Raw genomic sequence first — 19,259 nt, 5'->3', positions numbered from 1 at the left:
AGGTTGTTTAACTACCATTTATTTTATGACTTTGAAAAATCATATTGGTATTGATTTCTGTTTTTATTGTGCTGTGATTCAAGGGTGTAGTTGGTGTAATTTTGGTTTTTTAAAACGCATTGAGAATTTCTTTATGGCTGAGCATATGGTTAATCTTAGAATACATGTCATGTGCAGATAAGAAGAATATATATTCTATTAATGTTGAGTGGAGTATTCTGTAGGTGTCTGATCAAATATCCATTTGGTCAAGTGTTAAGTTTCAGTTTTCTGCCTTGATGATTTGTCTAAAACTGTCACTGGAGTGTGGAAATCTTATTATTGTGCGGTTATCTAATTCTCTTTGTAGCTCTCTAAGAATTTGTTTTATGAATCTGGGTGCTCCAGTGTTGAGTACATATATATGTAGGATAGTTAAATCTCTTGTTGAATTGAACCCTTTATCATTATATAATGCCCTTCTTTGTCCTTTCTGATCGTTGCTTGTATAATGTCTATTTGGGCTGAAATAATAGCAGCCTCCATTCTTTTTTATTTTCTGTTTTCTTGACAGATCTTTCTCCATCCCTTTATTTTGACCCTATGGGTATCATCATATGTGAGATAAGCTCTTAAAGACAGCATACAGTGGGATCTTGCTTCTTTATACAACTTGCCACTGTGTCTTTTAAGTGAAGTGTTAATACTATTTATGTTCAAGGTTAATATTAATATGTGAAGATTTGATCCTGCCATTGTGTTGTTAGCTGACTGTTATGCAGACTCGTTTATATAGTGCTTTATAGTGTCAGTGGGCCATGTAGTTAAGTGTGTTTTTGTGGTGCCAGGTAATAATGGTCTTTCATTTCCATATTTAGCACTCCTTTAAGGCAGGTCCAGTGGTAACAAATTCCCTTAGCATTTGCTTGTCTGAAAAGATTTTATTTCTCCTTCACTTATGAAGCTTAGTTTGGCTGGATATGAAATTCTTGGTTGGAATTTCATTTCTAAAGATGCTAAATATAGGCCCCCTATCTCTTCTGGCTTATAACGTTTCTGTTGAAAAGTCTGCTGTTAGCCTGAGTAAGTTACCTTTGCATGTAATTTACCCCTTCTCTCTAACTGCCCTTAATATTGTTTTCTTTCACATTGACTTTGGAGAATCTGATGACTATGTGTCTTGGAAATGGTTTTCTTGCATAGTATCTCATAAGAGTTCTCTGAACTTCCTGAATTTGCATATTGACATCTCTAGTGAAGTTAGGGAAATTTTCATACACAATATCCTCAAATATGTTTTCCAAGTTGCTTGCTCTCTCTCTCCAACTCTTTCAGGAATGCAATGTATTGCAAGTTTGATCTCTACATCATCCCATATTTCTTTGAGGTTTCTTCTTCTTTAATTCTTTTTTCTTTATTTTTGTCTGCCTGCATTGATTTAAAGGAGCAGTCTTTGAGCAGTCTTTGAGATTCTTTCCTCAGCTTCACCAGTCCTGTTATTAATGCTTCCAATTGCATTACGAAATTCCTTTAGTAAATTTTTCATTTCCAGAAATTCAGTTTGTTTTTTTCTTAAAACAACTATGTTGTCTTTCAACATTCATTCTGCTATTTTCTTTGGTTTGGGTTTCAACTTTCTCCTGTACCTCAATGAGCTTTCTTGCCATCCAGATTCTGAATTCTACATCTGTCATTTCAGTCATTTCAATCTGGTTAAGAACTATTGCTGGGGAGCTAGTCTAGTCACTTGGAATATAAGAAGACACTCTGGCTTTTAAAGTTGCCATAGTTCTTGTGCTCATTCTTTCTCTTCCATGTGAGTTGATGTTCCTTTAGTCTTTGAAGTTGCTATCTTTTGGATGAGGCTTTTTGCTTCTATATTCTTTAATATCCCTTGAAGATTTGACTGTGGTATAAATTGGGTTTAGTCAATTGGCTTCATTTCTAGATGCATTTAGGGGACCAAGGCTCAACTCAGCAGTCCTGAACCATGTGATCTAATACTGGGGGGCCAGTAGTAGGATTGCAGCTTTGTTGTTTTGCTCCTTGAGGTTAACCACCTGCTGTGCTGGAGTGGCTGAAGTATTCCGAGTCCACTGGCAACAAACTTTCAGTAGGGGCTGTCAGCAAAAGTGTGCCAGTAGGGCAGTGGTGAGTCCCCATGCACATGTGAACCAGCAGGACAGGAAGGGGTCCGTGCACACATCAGCAAGTCACTAGGGGGCTGGAGGCAAGTGGAGAATGTGTGCCATTGGGGGAAGGCTGTGGGTAGATGTATGCTTGCAGGGGTCTGTCTATAAAAGTGCTCTGACAAGTAGGCTGGATCTGCCAGTGAAAGAGCTATTGCAGTGACCATTAGTGAGCCCTTTGGCTAGGCAGCTGAGTCTGTGTTGCAAATGAGTAGGGACAGGTAGTGACCCTGGGAGAGGGTGAAAGATGGGGGTGGGACATTCAGATCAGACTGGCCCCATCCCATGGACAAGGCAGTCCTGCCCTGTCTAGGTCGAGCAACTAACAAATGCTAAAGCCATCAGGAGGAGTAGAGAGAGCCTTGGGGTATGGGCATTCATGGCTGTGCTCCACACAGGTTGGAGTTCTGTCTCTGCCAACTGTCCAGGAAGTTCTCCCTGTCAGCTCAGATGTCAATGGGGGTCATGGCATTTCCCACAGCTAAGATCCCAGAGGTCCATAGCAAGAATGGTCCACTCTATGCCTATTTCACTTATCCCTTCACATTAGAGCCAGGAACAAGTCTTTGTGCTAGGCAATCCCATGCAGGGTTCCCAAATTCCTCCTCTTTCAGCCCAGGGCTTGAATCTTACCTCTGTCCAGTCTCTAGGCTTTCTTTCTAGAGACCTTTTCAGAATATGCCAGTCTACTTGATGGTCTGGTCTCTTTCATTTGGAGAAGCTCTTCCTGGCTACATCTAGTGGGACATCTTGATTCCTCACCTTTCCTTTAAATTTTAAAAAAATTGACAAATAATAATTGTACATATTAATGGGGTCCATAGTGTTTTGATACATATGTATAGTGATCAGATCAATTAGCATATTATCTCAAACATTATTTCTTTGTGTTGAAAACATTCAATATCCTCTTTCTATTAATTTGAAATATATTTTATTATTACCTACATTCATCCTGCAGTGGCATAGAACACTACAATTTATTCCTTCTTGATACCTTGATATGGTTTGGGTCTGTGTCCCCACTCAAATCTCATCTTGAATTATAATCCCCACATGTAGAGACAGGGAGGTAACTGGATCATGGGGGCAGTTTCCCCCATGCTGTTCCTGTGATAGTGAGTTCTTACTAGAAGACAGTTTTCCCATTCTTGCTTGCTCTCTCTCACCTGCCACTATGTAAGATGTGCCTGCTTCCCCTTCCACCATGACTGTAAGTTTCCTGAGGCCTCCCCAGTCATGCAGAACTATGAGTCAATTAAATCCCTTTATTTTATAAATTACCCAGTCTTGGGTATTTTTTTATAGTAGTGGAAAAATGAAATAATACAGTAAATTGATACTGAGGTAGTGAGGCACTGCTACAGAGATACTCAAAAATATGGAAGTGACTTTAGAACTGAGTAACAGGCAGAGGTTGGAACACTTTGGAGGACTCAGGAGAAGATAGGAGGATGCGGGAAAGTTTGGAACTTGCTAGAGATTTGTTGAATGGTTGTGACCAAAATGCTGATAGTAATATAGACAATGAAGTTCAAGCTGAGGTGGTCTCAGATGGAGATGAAAAACTTATTGGGTACTGGAGTAAATATGCTTATGCTAGGCTTTAGCAAATAGACTGGTGGCATGTTGCCCCTGTTCAAGATCTGTGGAACTCTCAACTTGAGAAAGATTATTTAGAATATCTGGCAGAAGAAATTTCTATCAAGATGTGTCCTGGATTATTCTAAAAGCATTCAGTTTTATGTGTTCACAAAGAAATGGCTTGAAATTGAAAAGTACGTTTCAAAGGGAAGCAAAGCATGCAAGTTTGGAAAATTTGTCACCTGACCAAATGGTAGAAAAGAAAAACCCATTTTCTGAGTAGAAATTCAAGTCCACTGCAGAAATTTGCATGAGTAAGAAGGAGTCAATTGTTAATCACCAAGACAATGGGGGAAATGTCTCCAGGGCGTGTCAGAGACTTTCACTGCAGCCCCTCCCATTACAGACCTGGAGGCCTAGGAGGGAAAAATGGTTCCCTGGGCTGAACCAGAGCCCCACTGTTCTGTGCAGCCTCCAGACTCGGTGCCCTGCATCCTAGCCATGACTAAAAGGGGTCAATGTACAGCTCAGGCCATTGCTTCAGAGGGTTCAAGCCCAAAGCCTTGATGGCTACCACATATTGTAGGTCCTATGTATGCACAGAAGTCAAAAATTGAGGTTTGGGAAACCCTGTCTAGATTTCAAGGGATGAATGGAAATGCCTGGATGTCCAGGCAGAAGTTTGCTGCAGGGTTGGACCCCTGATGGACAATCTCTGCTAGGGCAGTGCAGAAGGGAAATGTGGCATTGGAGCCCCCACACAAAGTCCCCTCTGGGACACTGCATAGTTGAGCTGTGAGAAGAGGACCACTGTCCTCCAGAATGGTAGATCCACCGACAGCTTGCACTATGCTCCTGGAAAAGGTGCAGACACTCAATGCCAGCACATGAAAGTAACTGGGAAGGGGGCTATAGCCTGGAAATCTACAGAGGTGGAGTTGCCCAAGACCATGGGTGCCCACCTCTTGCATCAGCGTGACCCAGATGTGAGACTTGGAGTCAAAGAATATTATTTAGGAACTTTAAGATTTAATGACTGTTCTATTGGATTTTGAACTTGCATGGGGCCTGTAGCCCCTCTGTTTTGGCCAATTTCTCCCATTTAGAACAGGAACATTTACCCAACACCTGTATTCCCATTGTACTTAGGAAGTAACTAGCTTGCTTTTGATTTTACAGGCTCATGGGCGGAAGGGACCTGCCTTGTCTCAGATGAGGCTTTGGACTGTCGACTTTTAAGTTAATGCTGAAATGATTTAAGACTTTTGGGGGAGTATTGAGAAGGCATGATTGGTTTTGAAATGTGAGAAAGACATGAGATTTGGGAGTGGCCATGGCAGAATATGTTGGCTGTGTCCCACCCAAATCTCATCTCGAATTGTAATTCCTACATATATAGAGAGGGAGGTGATTGGATCATGAGGTTGGTTTCCTCCATGCTGTTCATGTGTTAGTGAGTTCTCACTAGATCTGATGGTTTTATAAGGCAGTTTTCCCTGCTCTTGCTTGTTGTCTCTTGCTTGCCAACATGTAAGATGTGGCTGCTTCCCCTTCCACCATGATTGTAAGTTTCCTAAGGCCTCCCCAGCCATATGGAACTGTGAGCCAATCAAACCTTTCCTTTATAAATTACCCAGTCTCGGGTATTTCTTCATAGCAGTGTGAAAACAGACTAATACACTCCTGTCTAGCTGTAATTTTATATACTTTAACAAATCTCTTTCTATCCCTCCCTTCCCCTAACCCTTCCCAGTCTCTAGTATACTCTGTTCTACTTGGTACTTCTGTGAGATCAACTTTACTTTTTTAGTTTCCACATGAGTGAGAACATGTGGTGTTTAACTCCCTGTTCCTGCTTATTTCACTTAACATGTCCTACAGTTCCATCCATGTTGACTTGAATGACAAGATTCTTCTTTTTATGGCTGAATATTGCTCCATTGTCTATACCACATTTTCTTTATTCATTAATATGTTGCTGGAAACCTAGGTTGATTACATACCTTGGCTATTATAAATAGCACTGCAGTAAACACGAAAGTGCAGATTTTCTCTTTCATATAGTTATTTTTTCCACTAACAGAGCTTAAGGGTTCCCTTTTCTCTGCATCCTTTCCAGCATTCATTACTTTTTGTCTTTTTGATAAAAACCATCCTAACTGGGGTGAGATGATACTTCACTGTGGCTTTAATTTGCAATTCCCTGTTAATTAGTGATACTGAACTTTTATTTTCATATATTTCTTAGCCACTTGTATGCCTTCTGAGAAATGTCTGTTCAATTATCATTTATTTGTCCACTTTTTAGTCAGATTTTTTTTTTTTCTGTTGAAATGTTTGCGTTCTTTCATATTCTGGATATTAATCTCTTGTCACAAGAATAGTTTGCAAATATTTTCTCACATTCTGTAGGTTGTCTTTTCACAATGTTGATTGTTTTCTTTGCTTTTTAGTTGACATAATCCCATTTCTTTATTTTTGCTTTTGTTGTCTGCACCTTTTCGCCTTATTTATAAAATGTTTTCCAAAACCAATTTCTGGAAGCATTTCCCTTATGTTTTCTTCCCATAGTTTTATCTTTTTGGGTCTTACATTTAGGTCTTTGTTGCTCTACTGAAGATATGGCATTCATTTTGTTAACTAATGTTTGCACAGAACTGAAAGAATCAAATAGCCAAGGGATTTTTTCAGGGTCTGTGTAAGCGAAGGAAAAAAAAAAACAGTTGAAGCTAAAGGCAAGGAGAGGAACTTTGAGGATAAAAATGAAACAATTTAAAGTAGAATTTTATAAGGTTTCTGCTGGGCTTTATGCAACAGCCATCCTACCCTCCATAAACAATATTTTTAGAAAAATATAAATTTATCATATATTTCTCACTATATTATAAAATTGGATGTGTTCTAGAGAACCAACAAAGAGCTGAGTGTCTCAGTACAAGGCAAGTGTTGAGAATCTCTTGAACCACGTTTGGGTTGCATTCACACAACAGGGTACATTCTAGCATTTGGTTCTTTTTCCCCTCTCTATTCAAGGATATGACAGATAGAAATTGGGTTTGACCAAGGCTCAACCCATCAGATGCTTCTTCTGTCTTTTGGACACTTTACGGGGTAAAACAAACAAAAAAAGAGAATACAGTGATAGAGATTATTTATAGCTCAGCATATCTCAGGCATGCATTCAAACATTTCTAAAATAAAAATTTTCAAATAGTCCAAGAAATGCAGAATGGATTATTTAATCTGTTCCAGTGAAAACCAAAATAATTTTTTAAACTTCTTATTAAGCCCATTTAGAAGCTATACCAACAATTTCTGTTTTAAAAAGGTACTGGGTATAAAGTTCCTAAGGCAAGCATACTTTTAAAATCTCCTTACCTGGTTGAGATACAGCATAATAGGTTCATTTAGAGTTCAAATCCCAACTTATCACTTACTGTGTAATCTTGGATACCTTACTTAACTTGTCTGTGCCTTAGATTCTTTATCCACAGCCTCATCATCAAGGGCAAGGGTGGGGTAATTACTGTAATGGATAGCAGTTAAAGCAGCAATCTGAATAGTCTGCCTCATGCATGCTTATGGCATTAGCTAGTATTAGTTGGATGGGACTGCCATAACAAAATGCTACACACTTGGTGGCTTGAATAACAGGAATTTATTTCTCACAGTTATAGAGGATAGAAGTCCAAGATTAAGTTGCTGGCAGTTTTGGTTTCTGCTGAGGCCTCTCTCCATGGCTTGCAGACAGGGTATTCTTGCTGTGTCCTCACATGGTCATACATTCCTAATGTCTCTTCCTCTTCTTATAGGGACATCGGTTATACTGGATTAGGACCCCAGCATTATGACCTCATTTATGCTTAATTACTTCTTTAAAGGCCCTATCTCCAAATACAGTCACATTGAGAATCAGGGCATCAACATATGAATTTGTGGCACACATAATTCAGTCCATAACAGATACTAATAGTGCCTACCTCACAGGGCTGCTATAAAGATTAAATAAGTTAGTATTTGTAAAGTTTTTACAACAGTGTCTGATAGGTAGCAGAGCCATGCAAATGTTCATTAAATGATTTTGAAAAAAAAATTAAAGATTATTTTCTAATCTCTTTGAGTTTATTTTCTCATCTGCAGAAAAAAATCAACTTCTCTCTTTCTGGCAAATAAGAATCAGGCATGTGTACTAGTTATTTCTACATAAAAAAAATTACCCTAGGCTGGGCACTGTGGCTTATGCCTGTAATTTCAGCACTTTGGGAGGCGGAGGCAGGTGGATCGAGACTATCCTGGCCAACATGGTGAAACCCCATCTCCACTAAAAGTTACAAAAATAAGCTGGACATGGTGGTACATGCCTGTAGTCCCAGCTACTAGGGAGGCTGAGGCAAGAGAATTGCTTGAACCCGGAAGGCAGAGGTTGCAGTGGGCCGAGATCGCACCACTGCACTCCAGCCTGGTTATGTATGAAGCAAGACTCTGTCTCAAAAAGAAACAACAGAAAATAATTACCCTAAAACATAACAGCTTAAAACAAAAATAAACATTTATTATTTCACACAGCATCTGTAGGGTAAGAATTCAGGAGCAGTTTAGCTGGGCCATTCTGGTCCAGTCTCTCATGAAGTTACAATTAAGACATTATCTGAAAGCTTGTCTGGGGCTGGAGGATACACTCCAAGATGGCTCACTCACATGGCTGACAAGTTGTTGCTAGGACTGGCAGAAGGACTCAGTTCCTCACTATGTAGACCTCTCCAAAGGGATGCCTAAGTGTCCTCACACACGGCAGCTGGCTTCTAAGGAAGTTATCCAAGAGAGAGCAAGGCAGAAGTGACAATGTTATTTATGATCTGGCCTGAGAAGTCACATACCATCACTTCTACTGTATTCTATTGGCCGCAGCAATGAACCCTAATATCACAAGAGGGGGGACCACACAAGGGCATGTACACTAAGCAGCAAACATCAGTGTGAGCCATCTTAGAGAATAGATACCATACTTGCCAGTCAGATGCCCCTGTCAGGACTTTGAAACATGAGAAAGTGAAGGAAGGACACAGTGACAGTAAAAACTTACAGTTCATCACAAATATCAAATGGAAACAGGGCCAGTGATAGCATCCCAAGTAAACAATTACCCTGATGCTTTCTGGACTCTGTTTTCCATTGTCTTACATTTTTAAGTCCTTTCTCATTGTCTAATCTTGTTTTACAATCCCCCAATTGATTCTGTGACATGTTTAATACTCTTTCAATAATTTCATTTTGATCCACTGGTTAGTCATTTGGTTCTTATTGTTTGTAAACAAGAACCCTAACTCATACAATGTAGAACTCTCCTTCTCTGCCCTCTACTACAATTTCTCATCTTCCTTCAGACTTCACATCCTAGGACACGTGTTATTTCCTCCAGGAAGCCTTCCCTGACAAATCACAGTAGAGCCAACACCATACTCTATGCTTTAATTGCACTTTTTATTTCTTGTTTTCACCTGTTATTAAAAATTAAAACCAGTTAGCTAATTGTCACAATATAATCAATTTTCCTCCAGTATAATTTTTCTCCATAAGGGCAAAGAACATGAGTATCTTGTTCATTGCTATATCCCAGGACCCATATAGTAAGTCTCCCCAAAAGTGAATAATAAAAGCCAAACACAAATTTTGCTATTTTTTCTATCTTTATGAGACAGCTATCACCCTTCAATTATCTGTTTTAGTTTGAGTTGAGAGTTATATTGTCTTCATTTATTTTTACATTTTCTAATGTATTTTTCTATCAATTTTTATTGTACTCTTGAATAATTTTTACATCAGCATTTTCAAAGGCCAGCCTGATGTTGCCATCCTTTCACACCAAGGATTCTCAAAGAATATGTTCCTTATTCAGTGAATTCTTTTCCTGTGGGGAACCCAAAATATAATTAGAAGCTTGCTTCATGAACATGAAATTCGAAAATGAACTAATTATTTGATTTGATTGTTCAATGGCATCTGGCTAAGGGAGCTTGACAGAGAACTGAGATATTCCTGCCAAGATGTCTGACAGGTCCATGAGCCAGCATTCCCTCTGCAGGGATAGGAAGTGCCAATGCTTGACTCTCTGGATCTCATTTTTCTCTGCTGACCAACTATCCCTCCCCTGTTTCTCTTCTTCATTCTTTCTTTATTGTGTTATTACCATCCAAACTCACATTTGATTATCTGGGAACAATTTATTTTAAAGAAAATTTTATCTTTAATCAGGTTTGAAGTTGAGAAAACAGGAAATGCAGAATTTTTACTAATAACTCCTGAAGTTTTGAATTTTTTTTTAATCAGGTAAAAATCAATGTGACCTGCATTACAAGCTTAAGGTATAATTATGATCATAAAATATTTTTAATCAAATTAATCATTCAATCCCCCACAGGACCAATTTAAAAGGAAATCCAGTGGCTACCTCCTGAAACGTACCCTCCACTTAACCAAGTTGACAAGAATCACAGAAGCTAACACAGTCCAAAGGGACCATCTCAGTTACTCATCTTTTACAGGAGTAGTAAAACAGTAAAGAAGAAGAAGGGAGGGAAAGAGAAAGACTAAAGGAAAGAGGAATGGAAGGAAAGATCTCAAGCTATCTGACCCATTTCTTTCTTTCTTTCTCTTTTTTTTTTTTTTTTTTTTTTTTTGAGACAGAGTCTCCCTCTGTCGCCCAAACTGGAGTGCAGTGGTGCGATCTTGGCTGACTGCAACCTCTGCCTCCTGGGTTCAAATGATTCTCCTGCCTCAGCTCCTCAAGTAGCTGGGATTACGGGTGCCTGCCACCATGCCTGGCTAATCTTTTTGCATTTTTAGTAGAGAAGAGATTTCACAATGTTGGCCAGGCTGATCTCAAACTCCTGACCTCAAGTGATCCACCTGCCTCGGTCTCCCAAAGTGCTGGGATTACAGGCATGAGCCACCACACCCGGCCTATCTGACCCATTTCTTATCAGCCAATTGCCATTTCTGCTGCCGCTGCCATATGAATTCACTGCACCTAACTGACTCAGTCCAGCACATTCCTTTGAGCCCTTTTGCTTCTCTCACAGTGATACACAAGCTGCAGAGGTATACTATCTGTCTTAGTCCATTTTCTGCTGCTCTACCTGTGTATACCACAGACTGGATAATTTGTACAGAAAAATTTATTTGGCTCATGGTTATGGACACTGAGAAATCCGAGAGCATGGTCCCAGCACCTTGTGAGGGTCATCCTATGGTGGAAAATAGAAGAAGACAGATGTGAGCACTGAGGCAGAGAGAAGTACCAGGGACAAGACTCACTTTAAACTACAGACTCATGATAACAAACCCACTCGCATGATAGTGACATTAATGTATTCATGAGGCCTTCGCCTTCAGGACCAATCACCTCTTATTAGACTCCACCTCCCAACATTATTGTACTGGGGACTGTTTCTAACACATGAAGTTTTGGGGGACACATTTAAACCATGGCACCATGCTTAGGCTTCCAAATTTACAGCTCCCTTTTTACCCTTCAAGTCTAGGCCATTATTCCCACAAGGTGTGTATTATGAGATGGAGGCCTTCCACAGACTGTTTACACAATCAGTCTTCCTTCATGATTTCCTAAAATTCACTATCATTCTATCTGCCTTCCCTCAAAACAAGGTTTCCATTGGGGTACAGTCAATTTTTATTTGAAATCATCATAATATATCTGATGCTGTGATAATGTAGACTCAAATTAAGTAGGGAGGGGATTCTATTTCCTTCTAGAAGGCTTTGATGATGCAAACTTACTTGGACTTTTCTCCGAGTTCGTGTAGCAAAAGATACACAGGGAAAAGTTTGTCAAGTCATGAAGCATCCTAATATCTGCTTTTCCTGAGTCAATGGGTTGCTACTTCATTTACAAAATACAGGTAGACCCTCAGCAACTCTTCTCTCTGAATTAAAAAATCTGGTGCAAATTCACTGCTTATTGTCCTTTACCTGGCAGAAAAGTGGCTTGCAGCCTCTTCACCAACAAAGAAACAAAATTAAACTGTTCTCTCTTGTCAAGAATCCCTCTATAGCCCAATAAAAGGAAACTATACAGCCCACAATGATTTAGAATATTGTAAGAAAATGTGAAATAGATTTGAAAGGTATAATATAGTAGATAACTAGATAATTTAGCATAGATTTACCCCTAGTAATGGTACCCTAAATTCTGTGTAAGTCTCAATCCTTCCTAGATGTAGTCTATGTATTTGGACGCAACTGACTCTCCACTCCCATGTTTTTAGAGGCATGTTATCTCAGGCCTTAACCAATTCAATTTCCCACACACAGTGATTGGTTAGGGATGAGAGCACGACTAACTGTAAGCCTATGAAACCAAGTTTTAGCTCTGCTCTTGAAGTAGAGGAGCTTTCTTTTCTGTTACATAAGACATGTGCCTGTTACATAAGAAATGTGCCCACCACAAAACAGCTTGCTTTGAAGTAGAGCCAATGCAGAGGAAGCGGAACTAGCAATAAATCCTGCTCATATCAGATACAGAGTACTCCATTAAACAATAACATTCGCTTTTGGCTGACTTAGTTTGGATAGGGATTTCTGATACTTTCTATCAAAAGATTTTCTTCTGATACACATGAACTCATCTGTGTATTAGGTTCAAATTGGTGATGTACTGTGTAGAAGGGAAAGGGTGGGGACACACATTTTCTTTTTCTCTTTAAACTTGTGCCTATTGTAACCACTATAACAACAGGAAGTACAGTTTAATTGGAAATAGGCTAAGATGGTTCTAAGAATAATCATCTAAGGCTAACTGCCTGGGTAGTTTTCATGTCAGATAAATTGGCTCTCCTATCATAAAGTACATTTCTCCTGATTAGTACTTGATTAAACAACAAAAACAAAAATAACCTCTTCGAACTGAATATCAACAGCTTTCTGGATTACCTTTTTCTCAGCAAGATAATGAGCATAGCACATTGTTTAGCATGTTTTTAATTGGATGAATATCAGATATACAATGTTTTTCTATCATTGATGCCTTCTGTGCTAAGAATTTCATTACATTGTAGAATTACTACATAAAGAATTTCTTTGTATTTGTCACAAACATTCCTACATACAAAAATAATTGTCACAACTTGACAACTTACGTATTAAATTTTTTAAAAGTTCCAACTTGAACTCATAGAGCACTTAACCTGGTTCAAACACTCTGCTTTTGATCATGATTTATTCTTTCCCGAACAGATATTTTTGTAAGGAGTAAAATTCAAGTGAATTTTTTTCATCATTAAGTCCTAAAGTAGTTACTGATTTCTTACTCTATGTAGTTCTAGAAAAGAAAAAGGCACCTGAAAGTATGGTTCTTGCTCTCCAAAAGTTTGTAAGTTGGCTCTAGTTAGCAAAGTAGGCAGGGTAAAAACATTTTAGTACTATTCACATAGCAAAATACAAATGAACATAACTCAGAATCATTGAGTGATGAGAAAATAATTGGTAAAGTGGTTCTTAGTAAGGATTTGTTATGTGACTCATCAGAGGTAAATAGGATAGTCAGGAAAGACTGCTTAAAACCTAGTCAGTCACATAATACTCTGAAATTGATTATTTTATCATTCATTTATACAACAAATGATTACATACATTCTCTGTGTTAGGTCCTGTGTCAGATACCCTTGGTCTCTATTGTTTCATTTGGTCTTTTATTTTGGATGTACATCAGTTGCATAGAATCATTATTCTTGATGCAAGACACACTACCATTGTTGATTTATTCAGGGACCACAATGGGTTGTCTCCAGTGTGAGGCTATTATAAACACATGCACAAGCTTCCTGGTACACATGGCTGTATACACATAAAGAAGTGGAATCGCTGAGTCAAATGGTATATAAATGCTCTAATTTACAAGATAATATGAATTTATTTTATAAAGTAGTAGAACCCATTTATTTTCCTACCAGCAATGAATAATACAGTCAGTTGCACCACATCCTCACTAACACTTGGTGGTGATAGACTGCTTAATTTTTGCCAATTTATTTTTTTTGTGTGTCAGATGGTTCTCATTTTGGTCTTAATTTGTTTACCTAGTTAAATTCAGCTTGAGAATCTCTTCCTGTATTTTCTGGTAATATATAAGCTTTTTTCAATTCTCCATTTTTGACTCTGTTAATATGCTTAATATTATAGCTATGGGTAGATACAGAATAGCAAATACTTGCTGAATATATTCCAACAAGTCACCAAAATATGGAGGGTCACTTAAGAGCTCTCATATTCTTTACTTCTTGGGCAATATGTGAAGAAACATCAGCACTTTGATCCCCTAACTATCATTCACCTTATATGACATTAGGCAAGTTTGTATCAGATTCCTCAATTTCTCAGCCTTTCCTATATCTTATCTCATTCTTCCCAAAGCACATAGAATTCCAGTCAAACCAGAAGAGGAATATATGGACAGAATACAGAATGACTCCGAGTGATCTATCTATATACCATTTGACTCAGCGATTCCACTTCCTTATGTGTATATAGCCGTGTGTACCAGGAAGCACGTGCATGTGTTTATAATAGCCTCACACTGCAGACAACCCAACTGTGGTCCCTGAATAAATCAACAATAGTAGTGTGTCTTGCATCAAGAATAATGATTCTATACAACTGACCAAGACCTTTGCAGACTGAAGGGCTCATGAGTTCTGGTCATGGTTTGAAGACTAGTTTACTGGTCAGAAACAGAATTCTCAGGATATCCTGGAGCCACCCCAATAGCCACATAAGGAAGGTCTGTACTGTAAGACCATAGAAAATCACTTCAAACAAAAGTAGAATTGGAATATACATTAGAGGAAGGAGGCAAGGGTCTTTTGCTTTGTGCACATGGTAGAATACCAATGAAATTTATGCCCTTTAACTTTTTCAGTTTTCAAATGTGAAAGATAAAAATGATTGTACAAAACTTGCCGCTTCAATGAGTGCCTGATGCTAATTGAAAGCATAAAATACTAGAAACATTTTATAGCTATAAAGATAAAACAAAAATAATTTTATAAATTAACATAAACATTGAAAATGATTTTAAAAGGTAGAAAGAAAAGTTTACATATTCCACCCATTTTCAGAACCTCTACACTTTTAAGATCATGAGTATTTTCCTCATCAAATAAAAATTAGAAATTACAAAGCATCAGAATCCAGAGCTGCCAAAGTAAATATAAAAGATAGAAGTTTCAAATGTAGTGGTCTTTGTTTGATTCATAGGTTCTATTTCTAGCATATTTTCTTTCTTAATATTTCAGTATATTTGGAATAAAGACGTATTTAAATTTGCTTTTTAACCAGTGGACAAATTGAGTCAAATAGAAACTAGGCAATTTTCCCAAAGCCACTTTCCTAAATCCCCAAAGGGGATTAATCCCACAAACAGACCTGGAAGTCACATCTCTAAAATCCTACTATGGCCATGATTAGGCAATCCTCCTTCTGCTCTTCTCATGATAAATAGGTTAGGAAGAAGAAGGTACATTTCCAATATTACAAAAATTTAAAGTTTCTTTTTAAAAAGAGCATAAAAGTGTCATGTGATCAGCGATTTCAACTCTATGTATATACAAGGAATCTGTGAAAAGCTTATGTAATCAGTTAGCAGCCACCTCACCTTTTTTTTATGTGTCTTTATAAACATTTCCAGATGTCATAATTGACACACCTACTTGTTAAACTGAAGAAATTCTTGAAGCACAGTAAGCAGATGCTAGAACAGATGGAAATTTTCTTTTTGGGCTGAGAAAAAAGAAATTTCTAATTAAGAAATGCCTGGACACTATTTTATCTCCCTTCTAGTTGACTGAACTATGAGATTTCCTTATGTCACAGTTTAGAATTTTTTTAAAAAACACTTTCTATTTCCCTCAAAATCTTTATCTTTCATATTTCCATACGCATTAGCTTAAAATCTGCTCGTTTTATGGCCTTCTTATAAAATTACTATGTCACTTTCAAAAAGCGAAATTAAATGAAATATTTCCATGTAATGGTTATAGTTACTACTTTTATCCCTATCCATCTGGCGTCAAGTTTGCCTCTTATGTTTTTCTCCCCATTCACTTACAACTTTATACAGTATCTATTATCCGCCTAACACTATTTCTTCAGTACATTATCCTCCATATATTCAAACAGAGGCATTACAAAATGCAAAATAAAATAGATCTTTTGTACAAGTATGGAAGCAGATGACAGCTTTTCTGTCAACTCTCTTCCCAACACGCCAAATGCAACATCCAATGGTTTGTTAGTATCATTCTGGGAAAAAGAGAAGTGGTCTCCATTCACTCCTGAGCCATCCACCTGGCAGCTGCTTCTCTGACAGGTACTCTCGCCATGCCCTGATTCTTCCTGAGAGCCCTTTCCATGCTAGGTTTCTGCCATCATTCCAAGCTCTTTACTCCCTCCTAATTACCACTAACTAGAGAATACACAGAGCACACTGCGTAGATTGTCTGAGGCAGTGGAACGGGTGCTGTACAGCTGCTCATAGCCTAACATGTATCTTATGATAAAATATCAGTCCTGTTCTTTAAAAGTCCTCAGCTATTTTTAAGATAAACTTTATTTTCAGATCAGTTTGAGTTTCATAGCAATATTGAGTAGAAGGTACAGAGATTTCATATGCCCCCTGCCTCCACACATGCATAGCTTCCTCCATTGTCAACAACCTGCACCACAGTGCCCCATTTGTTACAATCAATGAACCCACACTGATACATCATTACCACCCAAAGTCCATAGTTTACATGAAGCTTCACTCTTGATGTTGTACATTCTTTGGGTTTTGAAAAATGTATAAATGACATGTATCTACCACTGTAGTATCACGGAGAATAGATTTACTGCCTTAAACATCCTTCATGTTCACCTATTTACCTACCTCCTGGTAACCCTGGTAATCTTTTTACTACCTCCATAGTTTTCCTTTTCCAGAAAGTCATATAGTTGGAATCAAACAGTGTGTTGATTTTCCAGACTGACTTCTTTCACTTAGTAATATGCATTTAAGGTTCCTCCACCTCTTTTCATGGTTTGATAGTTTGTTTTCTTTTAGTGCTGAATAATATTCCACTGTCTGGATGTACCACAGTTTATTTACTTAATGAAGGAAATCTGATTGCTTTCAAGTTTTGGCAATTATGAATATGTAAGAATGTAAGAAATTGACTAGCCATAAGTAGAAAGCTGAAACTGGATCCTTTCCTTACTCCTTATATGAAAATTAATTCAAGATGGATTAGAGACTTGAATGTTAGACCTAAAACCATAAAAACCCTAGAAGAAAAGCTAGGTAATACCATTCAGGACATAGGCATGGGCAAGGACTTCATGTCTAAAACACCAAAAGCAACGGCAACAAAAGCCAAAATTGACAAATGGGATCTAATTAAACTAAAGAGCTCCTGCACAGCAAAAGAAACTACCATCAGAGTGAACAGGCAACCTACAGAATGGGAGAAAATTTTTGAAATCTACTCATCCGACAAAGGGCTAATATCCAGAACCTACAAAAAACTCAATCACATTTACAAGAAAAAAAACAAACAACCCCATCAAAAAGTGGGCAAAGGATATGAACAGACACTTCTCAAAAGAAGACATTCATACAGCCAACAGACACATGAAAAAATGCTCATCATCACTGGCCATCAGAGAAATGCAAATCAAAACCACAATGAGATACCATCTCACACCAGTTAGAATGGCGATCATTAAAATGTCAGGAAACAAGTGCTGGAGAGGATGTGGAGAAATAGGAACACTTTTACACTGTTGGTGGGACTGTAAACTAGTTCAACCATTGTGGAAAACAGTGTGGCGATTCCTCAAGGATCTAGAACTAGAAATACCATTTGACCCAGCCATCCCATTACTGGGGATATACCCAAAGGATTATAAGGCATGCCGCTATAAAGACACATGCATACGTATGTTTATTGCGGCACTATTCACAACAGCAAAGACTTGGAATCAACTCAAATGTCCATCAGTGACAGACTGGATTAAGAAAATGTGGCATATATACACCATGGAATACTATGCAGCCATAAAAAAGGATGAGTTTGTGTCCTTTGTAGGGACATGGATGCAGCTGGAAACCATCATTCTCAGCAAACTATCACAAGAACAGAAAACCAAATACTGCATGTTCTCATAGGTGAGAATTGAACAATGAGATCACTTGGACACAGGAAGGGGAACATCACACACCGGGACCTATTGTGGGCAGGGGGTAGGGGGAAGGGATAACATTAGGAGATATACCTAATGTAAATGACGAGTTAATGGGTGCAGCACACCAACATGGCACATGTATACATATGTAACAAACCTGAACGTTGTGCACATGTACCCTAGAACTTAAAGTATAATAAAAAAAAAAAGAAAAGATTTGAAAGACTAATTACTGATATTTTGTTTGTAAGGTATAAAAGTTTGTTAATAAATTATATGTGATTTCTGTCCTATAAAATGTAAAAGGAAAGATAAAGTAGTAAGAGAAAGTAATCAATGGCTATCACAATATAACTGAACTCTCAGAAGTGTGAAGAGAGCATTAAAACAAAGTCGTGTATAATTAGAATTGATAATTACACAACGAACCCCTTTTCTTGGAATTCCAACTACTATTAGGGACCATTAATTTTGGGCAAATGAAGTTCCACTAATGTTTCTTAGAGTCTTTAGCTTCAAGCTTCTATAAAAAAACACCTTAATTGATTTTGAAGATTTAGGAAGATTTCACAGACACTAACTCCTAATGAAATAGGAATAATCATTATTCATTTTCTTTCAACATCACTTGTTAAGGCTTTAGAACTATTGTAGCCAACAGTACTTATAAGTATTTATAAAGAGTTTCTCATATCCGGATTTACTCTGTTGTTTCCTTGGCTTCTATGAAAGCAGATAAACAGAAACATGAAAAATTAAATAAATTTTTATAGGTAAGAGAAGGCTAAAGATACAAAAGTAATCAATCTTAAGCTATCTTCCCTAGAAACTGCCTCCTTTCTACTAAGCTTCTTAAAAAGGTTTTCCAATATTTTAAAAAAGATAAATGTCTAAATTTCAACAACAAGGGTAACATATAAACATCAACACATTATTTTCCTCTGACAATTCAAGCAATGAAGTGCTAAGGCTTTGTAAGACTGGCTCTAAATTAAGAGGTGGTGTCAATACAAAAGACTAAAACAAAAACTTTAATCTCATTACAGAATTAATGATATTAATCATTCAGTTACCCCCTTTCCCTTATTTCTATTTAATTTTCCACAAAATGTTTAGGTGTTCTGTTTTTTCAATAATGCGTTTGTTTTTTCCAAATAAACAACGTAATGATCCCACAATTCTTTTCAAATTAAAGTTTTACAGCAAAACTGCCATTACCTCTTTATTTTCATTACTTTTCTTCAGAAAACAAGTTTGAAAGTTAAATACCTC

Source organism: Theropithecus gelada, chromosome 12 (genome assembly GCF_003255815.1).
Source record: "Theropithecus gelada isolate Dixy chromosome 12, Tgel_1.0, whole genome shotgun sequence".
Lineage (NCBI taxonomy): Eukaryota > Metazoa > Chordata > Mammalia > Primates > Cercopithecidae > Theropithecus > Theropithecus gelada.
Note: the sequence above shows the minus strand (reverse complement) of the source record.